The sequence below is a fragment of the Acomys minous genome (assembly GCF_964271855.1).
Source record: "Acomys minous genome assembly, chromosome: 1".
In the NCBI taxonomy this organism is placed as follows: domain Eukaryota; kingdom Metazoa; phylum Chordata; class Mammalia; order Rodentia; family Muridae; genus Acomys; species Acomys minous.
The window spans coordinates 129247152-129256562 of record NC_140483.1 but is presented as its reverse complement, the minus strand read 5'-3'; the positions used below and the strand labels follow the sequence as shown (position 1 = coordinate 129256562).

At 40.1% G+C, this 9411-nt stretch overlaps 1 pseudogene across 1 annotated transcript; it reads left to right on the top strand.

Moving 5' to 3' along the window:
- Positions 1-328: 328 nt before the first annotated feature.
- On the top strand, positions 329-1194 carry LOC311606737 (glycoprotein-N-acetylgalactosamine 3-beta-galactosyltransferase 1-like; annotated as a pseudogene). Its single transcript has one exon. The product of its transcript is annotated as a glycoprotein-N-acetylgalactosamine 3-beta-galactosyltransferase 1-like (transcript).
- The last annotated feature ends 8217 nt before the right edge of the window (positions 1195-9411 follow it).

The window sequence follows — 9411 nt, the reverse complement described above, 5'->3', positions numbered from 1 at the left end:
AAGAGCTGGGAAGTCAGAAGTGATGCTCAGCTACTGTTGCTGCAGGCACTGTGCTCCCTGCCCTTCCTCCACACACTTGCAGGCCCACATATACCTGCAGGACTCCACTCACCCCCACAAAGCAGCTTTAAGAGAATCATTGAATCATCATCCAGTGACCCTCAAGCCCCGCAAGAGACAACTTCCTTGGCTGGCAGAAATATCTTCCTAAATGTATTCAAACTCTTGGGTGCATTTGCTAGCCTACCTCTTCGGATAAGTCATCGGATTTCTTTTATGTTCTCAGCTATTTACTGTTTTGTTGGAAGAACAGAGTAACATCCTCCCTATGGATACTGGATATAAAGATGAAGACACAGACATGCCTGCAAAACTCTACCAGAAGGTGACGATTCTTTGCTGGATAATGACAGGACCACAAAACCTGCAGGTAAGAGCCAAACACAGTAAAGCTACATGGACCCGGCGTTGTAACAAAGCACTGTTTATGAGCTCAAAAGAAAATACAGCCTTCCCTGCTGTTGGATTAAACACTGAAGAGGACAGAAGTCAGTTGACCCAGAAAACATTAAAGGCCTTCACGTATGTTCATGACCACCACCTGGACGATGAGAACTGGTTCATGAAAGCAGATGATGACACATATGTTATAATGGACAACCTGAGATGGCTCCTGGCAAATCATGACCTGAAGCAACCCATCTATTTTGGGAGAAGATTCAGCCCTATATAGAACAGGGCTACATGAGTGGAGGGGCAGGCTATGTCTTGAGCAAAGAAGCCCTGAAGAGAGTGGTGAATGCGTTAAAAGTGAAAGAGTGTAAATGTTTTACCTCCAATGAAGATGTCAACATGGGAAAGTGCTTACAAGGGGTCAACGTGAAGCCAGGCGACTCCTGAGACCCCACTGGGAAAGAAACTTTCCATCCCTTTTTGCCAGAAGTTCACTTAGTTCCAGGTTTGTACCCCAAGTCCTTTTGGTACAACAATTATAATTATTATCCTCCCATAAATGGCCCCAACTGCTGCTCAGATTTTGCAGTTTCCTTTCACTATGCCAATGGTGCAGCCATGTATGAGTTGGAATACCTGGTTTATCATCTCCGGCCATATGGCTATGTGTATAGATATCAGCCTCCCCTACCTGAAAATCTACTAAAGAAAAGAAAGCAAAATGAGAGCATAAAATATTAACCCAGAAAACACTCCAGATGTATGCAAGAGTGAAGGTGGATTGCCTGACAATGCAAGAAAAAGGAACACTTTGCAGAGCAAGCCTTTGTAAGTGTGTACTACATTTTCAGAAACTTCATAAATACAAACTGAGGTTTTACCAGTAGCTGGAAGCTGTGTTGAAATACCTTGTTTGTATATATATATATATATATATATATATATATATATATATATATATATATATATATATATATATAATATTTTTAAAAGAGATAGAAAAGAAATCTTTTATCCCTATACTCATCAAGCAAACTTAAAGTGATATTGGACCAAATGAATGAACTGCTCATGATACTATACAGGTCTGACAATACTGAAAGGATTTTTGGCATTGTCTTTTATACTTTACTCATGAGTTTGAGCACTGTACAACATAAACTAAAATCCCCCTGGCATATGATATTTTTGTCTAATGAAAGTTTCTTCCACTGCCCCATATTTGACTACGTCCCCTGGATGGGGAGGCCTGGTAGCCCTCAGAGGAAGGATAACAGGCTATCAAGAAGAGACTTTCTAATTCCATTCATTTGCCTGCAGATTTCATGATTTCCTTGTTTTTAAAAGCTACATAGTAGTCCATTGTGTAAATGTACCATATTTTCTTTATCCATTCTTAGGTTTAAGGACATCCAGATTGTTTCTATTTTTGGCTATTATGAATAAAGCTTCTATGAAAATATTTGAGCAAGTATCCTTGATGTATGATAGGACATCTTCTGGGTATATGCCCAGGAGTGGTATAGCTGGGTCTTGAAGTAGAGCTATTATCAATTTTCTGAGAAAACACCAGATTGATTTCCAACACAGACCTAGAAAGACATACATACTATGTATATATTTATAAACAGATACTAGCCATATATTACATGATAACCATACTGCAAATCACAGACTCAAAGGAGCTAAGTAGCAAGGAGGATGCAAGGGAAGCCCTTCTTGATTCTCACTCAGGGCAATATAATAGACAGTAGAAGAGAAAGTAGAGAAGTAACTGGATAGGAGAAGGTGTGAGGAGGGAAACAAGGGGGTGATCAGATGTGGGGAGAGTGGGAAGGGGAGACTTGAGGACCTGGAGAGAAAAGGGCAACTAAAGGCAGGGGCATCACTGAGACAAGCTGGAGATCTTCAGCAGGACAGTCTACAGGGAGGATACGGGGATGTTTCTACCTGAGCCTCCTAGCATCAGAGGATACTGATGGGGAGACTGATGAGACTGTCTTCTAACCTGGCAGGAACCATATTGGTGGGAGGCGAGCACCAATTCCACTACAAAACCTTTGATCTGAAATTTACCCTGCCTGTAAGATGTGCAGAGATAAAGATAGAGTAGGGTTTGAGGAAAGGACCAAACAATGACTGGACAAACTTGAGACCCTCCCCATGGGAGAAAGCAAATCACTGACACCATTAATGATACTCTGCTATTTGTATAGATCAGAGCCTAACTTATCGATTCTCTGAGAGTTCCTCTCAGCAACTGATGGAATGAGATGCTGAGATTCACAGCTGAGCATTTGGTGGATCTCAGAGAGTCATGAGGAAGAGTGTGAGGGAAGATTAGAAGGACCTGGAGGGGACAAAAATGTTGCAAAAGACCAACAGAGTTAACTAACCTAGACACATGGAGGTCTATAGAGATGGAAGCACCAAACAAAAAGCAAGCATGCACTGGACCAAGGCCTCCTATATAACCCCCACATGTTACCAATGGGCAGTTTGACTTACATGTGGGTCTCCTAGAAAGTTGAGTGAGTACTGTATATGACATGGACTCTGTTATCTGCTTTCAATCACTTTGCCTTAACTGGATTGCCTTGCCTGGCCTCAGTGGATGGGAAAGATCTCAGTCCTGATGCAATTTGAAGTGTTGAGTGTGGGGGGGGGCTCTCATTTTCTGAGAAAGGGAGTGGGGATAGGGGGCAGAGGGTGGGAGGGAGGTAGTGGGAGGAGAGAAAGGAGGGGGCTATGGCTGGAATGTAATACAAATTAAAAATAAATTAGAAAAATAAAGTCCTTCCTTTTTAGTATCAAGGGAAGCCATTAGTTAAATAGGAAAAATCGTTTGAATGCTGGATTTTGACAAAAATACATGTAATTAATATGTTAGTAGAAGGAGCTTACTCTCAAACTAAAGAGTGCTTTATGGCATAGTAGATGTTGAGGTGTGTTCACTTTAAAATATGTATAATTATTAGAACAGTTTGAATGGTCTTGGGACCTGTCTACTTATTGGAAAAGAAGAGTCATTTGGCTGTTTTTAAAGCAACAAATTTAAAATACTGTATAATAGGATGTCCTCACATCTATCCCAATTTCCTGTTAAGTGAAGATTTTCATGGAACATGCCCCTTGGGCTAGTGTACAATTATAAGTGAATATATACCATTTGAGTCTTTCTGCTTCTGTGTTAACTCACTCATTATGATCCTTTCTAGTTCCATCCATTTATCCACAAATTTTGAGAATTCCTTGTTTTTAATAGCTGAGTAGTATTGCATAGTGTAAATGTTCCACAGTTTCTTTATCCGTTCTTCTACTGAGGGACACTTAGGCTGTTTCCAGTTTCTGGCTATTATGAATAAGGCTGCTATGAGTATGGAAGAATGGGGAAATGGAAGGATCCAGAGGGTCCTAGAAACCTACAAGAAGAACACTATGACTGGCAGATCTAGGCCCAGAGGTCCTGCTCAAACTATGGCAACAGCCAAGGACAATATGTGCAGTAAACTTCTAAGCCCTACCCAGATCTAGCCAATGGATAGGACATTCTCCATACTGAGTGGAGAGTGAGGACTGAATTTTACATGAACTCTGCTGCCCCATATTTGACCATGTCCCCTGGATGGAGAGGCCAGGTGGCACTCAGAGGGAGGATAACAGGCTATCAAGAAGAGACTTGATACCCTATGAGCATATAGAAGGGAAGAAGGTCCCTCTCAGTCACAGTCATAGGGGAGGGGAATAGGGTGAAAGTGGGAGGGAGGGAAGAATGGAAGAATACAAGGGATGGGATACCAGTTGAGATGTAATATGAATAAATCAATTAAAAAACAAAATACTGTATAAAATACTCACCCTCCTAAATATTTGTGTTACATGAAACACACACACACACACACACACACACACACACACACAGAGAGAGAGAGAGAGAGAGAGAGAGAGAGAGAGAGAGAGAGAGAGACAGACAGACAGACAGACAGACAGACAGACAGACAGACAGACAGAAGACACAGAGACAGAGAGAGAGACACAGAGAGACACAGAGACAGAGAGAGACAAAGAGACAGAGAGAGAAAGACAGAGAGACAGAGAGAGAGAAAGGAAGGAAGGAAGGAAGGAAGGAAGGAAGGAAAAAAGAAAGAAAGAAATCATAGGAAAGAGACACTTTGGTCAAAATGCAGATAGAAAAATATGAGGTGTGTCCAAATCTGTGCATGAGTAATAGACATGGCCAGCAATGGAGATGAGTGTTTATAGTTCATTTGTTTACAATGAAATCAGTTCATCAAGGCTGGTTTTTATCTCTATTTCAGTAAAATACAAATGTAAAGTAGAGTAAATACCAACCCAAATACACAGTAACAATTTCATTCACATCTGTATGGTAATATTTCTTAGACATACACCATAATAGAATAGAGCTATAACTTCACTGTGCTAAAACTCATTATAACATCTGTCCATATAAGGAAGTAAGGAACATAGCTGAAAAAAATTGCAAAAGCATGATAGCATACATCATTTTTTTCCTGAAATTATTGAAAAAGGAAATTGTGTGTCCTGACATTGACACAATGTTCAGTTAAAAACACATATTAAATGCATTGGTATATCAGGCACATTTTAAAGCCAATTACGGGAGCCAGTTCTGATGCAAGCAGTTATGAGTGTGGTACTCAGCTCAACCCCTAAGCAAAATGTAAAGGACAATAAAAAGGCTCTTCTGTCAAATACTCTCTAATAATTGGAGCAAAGGTACAAGAGACTTAGAGAGTGCCCGGGTCTGTCCTGTGAGAAAAGCTGGGGAGAGTCTTGGAGGAAGTGATAACCAGAAAATTAGATGAATAGTAAACAGAAGGGGGAGCCTAGTTCAAAGAGAAGAAGTGGCCTGTGTGATGACACAAGAGGCATGGAGAAGATGACCTCCACTGTCCAAATAAAGTATCAATGGAGCTGGAGCTCAAAGCCCCTTGATGGAGGACAAGCAGGAAATGAATCTTAAATTACTGTTATGACAGGTGACATAATTGCATGCCCCATGACATTGAACATTTACTTAAAATTATTTTCAAACCTTTGAGATTGCTGTTTCAAAAGCCTTGTCCTGTATAGAAGGAGTGAGAAATGCAGAGCAGAATGGATTGTGAGGTTGGGACAGTGAAGAAGGAATGCAATTGATGAGGCCAGAGTGTACTTAGACATAGGTTGGTTAAGCATGGTGAGAATGGATGTGCAGAGTGAGAAATGGGAGAAGGATGGCGAGAGAAATTTTCAGATTCCTGACATAGGCAACTGGAGCATGGTGGCGGTCTCAGTTAGGGCTTCTATCACATTGATGAAACACCATGGCCTAAAGCAAATTTGAGGAAAGGGTGTTTTTTTTTTTTATTTATACTTCTAGGACACAGTCTATAACAGAGGGAACTCAGAGCAGGACACTGGAGTCAGTAACTGATATAGAGGCCATAGTAAAATGCTGCATATTGGCTTTCTCCTCATGGATTACTCAGTCTGTTTTCTTACAGCACCTAAGACCACCAGCCTGGGAATGACATCATTCACAGTGGGCTGGGTCCTCATACATCAATCATTAATTAGGAAAATGCCCCACGAGGTTTGCTTTTGGCCCAATCTTACAGACACATTTTCGTGTTTGAGATTTCCTCTTCTAAGATGACTCTAGCTTGTGTCAAGCTGACATGAAACTAGGCAGTGGGGTCAGTTACTAAGAGAGAAAGAGAAAACCAGTACGTACATCCCCTCCCCTATGACTGTGACTGAGGGGGACTTCCTCCCCCTGTATATGCTCATAGGGTATCAAGTCTCTTCTTGGTAGCCTGTTATCCTTTTAAGGGGCATTTTTTTTGCCTATATAGTAGGGAATTCTGGAGAACTTCAGATTTCTTTATTTTTAAATTTTATGGTCTAGGGGTCACCACAACATGAGGAACTTTATTAAAGGGTTTGCAGTATTAGGAAGGTTGAGGACCACTGTGCTGTATAGACCTGGCTGGTCTGGAACTCACTGTGCACACTATGCCACCCTGAACTCACAGAGACCCACCTGCTTCTGCCTCCCAACTGCAGGCACTGTAATTAAGTTTGGAGCCCCATTTCTAATTTTTGTTAAATGTCCTGTATTTATCTCTGATACTTCATTCTGGGTTTTGAGCCATCAATCTGTACCACTGTAATGTCTGAATTTCTGCACTGAATATTCTTGATTTTCTGGCGACCATGGAAATAACTCTGAATTATGCTGCAATTTGTCTTCTTCTTCTCCTCCTTCTTCATCCCATCCTCTTCTTCTTCCCATATTCAGGTCTAGCCAATGGACAGAACTTCAGTGTCCTTATGAGTCTGTAGTGGCTTTTATTCTAACTATATGATAAAGAAGTACAGCAAGGCATAATATTGTGGTAAGTCCTTAGAGTTAGTATTCATGGGTGATGGGTGTGTGTGTAGTGGTTTGAGAAAGGTCCCATAGGCTCATGTATTTGTATATTCAGCAGCACTCCTTTCTGGTTTCTGTTTCAGGATTCTACCTGGGTTTCTGTCCTTGAGTTCTTTCCATGAAGGGTTACAGTCTGCACTTGCAAGTCAAGTAAACCCCCTTCTCCCCTAGATGGCTTTTTACTATTGCTGCATTATCAGAGCAACAGAATGAAACTAGGTCAGTGAGATGTGTGATTTGTTCTAGGCTAGGGATAAATATGAACTCAGCAGAGGACTGACAAAATATATGTGCACTGGATTTTCTTCCTGTTGTTCTGGGGACCATGGAAATAACTCTGAACTATGCTACATATTTTTTTCAGAAATATGCTAGACTGTCACTCCTCTGCCCCAGGCAGCTCAATGAATCCTATAGGCTAAGCCAGCAAGCAAGTACCTATCTACTGAAAATACTTGAATGAGTGAGCCTAACTACCAGCATAGGACTAGTTTTCTGTCTCATATATTGTGAGCTAAAGAAGCAATAGTTCAGGAGTAGTTTTTGTACAGTAATAGCAGTTGATAGCCCAGGTCACATTCAGCAAACATTTCAGAAAGTGACATACCCACTCCTCTCTCCTATCCCTACTGGCCATACATTATTTCCAACATGCCCTAGTTTTGCAAAACGTGTTCCTAAAGATCAGACTATGTTACATATTTATACTAAGCTCCTATGGAAACCAGCAGTTGCTCAATGACTTGGAAAAAGCAAGAATATCTTGATGTGTGTACAAAAATTAAGATGCAAGTAAAAAAAAAAAAGGAATGAAATCACATCATTTACATGAAAAGGATGTTACAGAAGATCATATTAGGCAAAATAAACCAGACTCAGAGGGGCTAATCCTGCATTTTCACTTACATATAAAAAAGAGGTAAAAATTAAATGTTTACAATTTGAGAAAAGGGAAAACTTGGGAAAGAAAATGGGGGTAAAATGATCAAAAGGTATTACAGACATGTATAAAATGTCATAGTGAAACCAATTTTTTAAATTAATACATGCTAATAAAGCAAGTTAAAAAAAATGAATTGCTAACTCCTTTTTAGAGACAGACATTTATATATTTCCTACCGTATCTACGGCAAGGACATTTACCACTAGTTCATAGACAAAATATTCCTTTTGTTTAAAGAATATTTATACCTCTGCACAATACCTTTGATATTGAATCAAGTTTCCAATATCAAATTAGTACCACAGCCAAGAATTTACACAAGGGGTACCAATGCTATGTCACCTGCTTAGTTACCGATTTACTTGAGAATATTTTCCATTACCTTAAGTAGCAATGAGTGACTCTACGGACCATCCTTTGTGTTTCCTCCTGCTTCCACTATGAGAGGCTAAAATTCAACTGAATGTTGAGCTCAGCTCACTATCAAACCAAAGAATTTGCAAGGAATACACAAAAGTCTCTCTTACAGTTTGAGTTTTAAATGCCTTCCAAGGCCTAGTCTCCAATGTGTTGATATGTCATTATGACATTTCATACAATTCTATAATTTTCTTTGATCATTTTTATCTCCCTTTTCTCTCCAAAGTGGTTCTTTCCTTTTCCCAAATTGTCCTCTTTCTACTTTTGCTTCTTTTTCTTTTTTTAAAAATCAAGATTATTAAGTAGTGGGAATGCTAAGAAGTGAGGTCTGTGGTAAAGGCTTCCAGTCAATTGAGGTGCAACCCTTGAATAGAAATATGGTACCTCACCACTTTCATCTCTTTTTCTGTTTGTTTTGTCTTCCTGGTGACAAAGGGAATGATTTTCTACTAGCACCCGTATCTGCTATAATGTTCTTACCCCCCACTAGAAGCCAAAATAGGCCTTCCTGATAATGGACAGCAATCTCCAGAACTATAAGCCAAAATAAATAGGCATTTCATCTTTTTGATGAATTATCTCAGGTATTTGTTACAGTAATGGAAAGCTGAAAAACGTGATCCCTGATTTCTAATAGATTAATGTGAATGAGAGGATACACTTCCTCTGACTTGAATACCACTGTGGTGAACAAAGTTGAGTGAGAATTCATAGCATGATTCTTTCTTTGCACAGGCGTGCATGCTCCATGTCAGTTTATGCTCTATTCCAGTCCAAGAGTAAGACAGCTTGGCCTTGCAGTGGGTGGTCCTTTCTCTGACTGGATGAGCTGAGGTAGAGTTAGCCTGATTACCCAGAATGTGAGAATGTGGTGTATTAGAAGGCAACAAGATGTCCTGGACCAAGCACAGGCATGGAGTCTGGGACATTTGCCACTGGATGTCGGTGGAATCTCATTAGGTAACCTCAAGCAGATCACTTTTTTCCTCTTTTTGCCATTGGAGGAAAATTGTTGACCTGTGGTCTCACCTCACAGAAATGTGGTGAAGGGGAATGCAGAACTTTTGAAGATGCTCCAGAAGTTCCTTAGAACACATTAGAGTGAAAATCTATAAATAAGTATATATCAAAATTA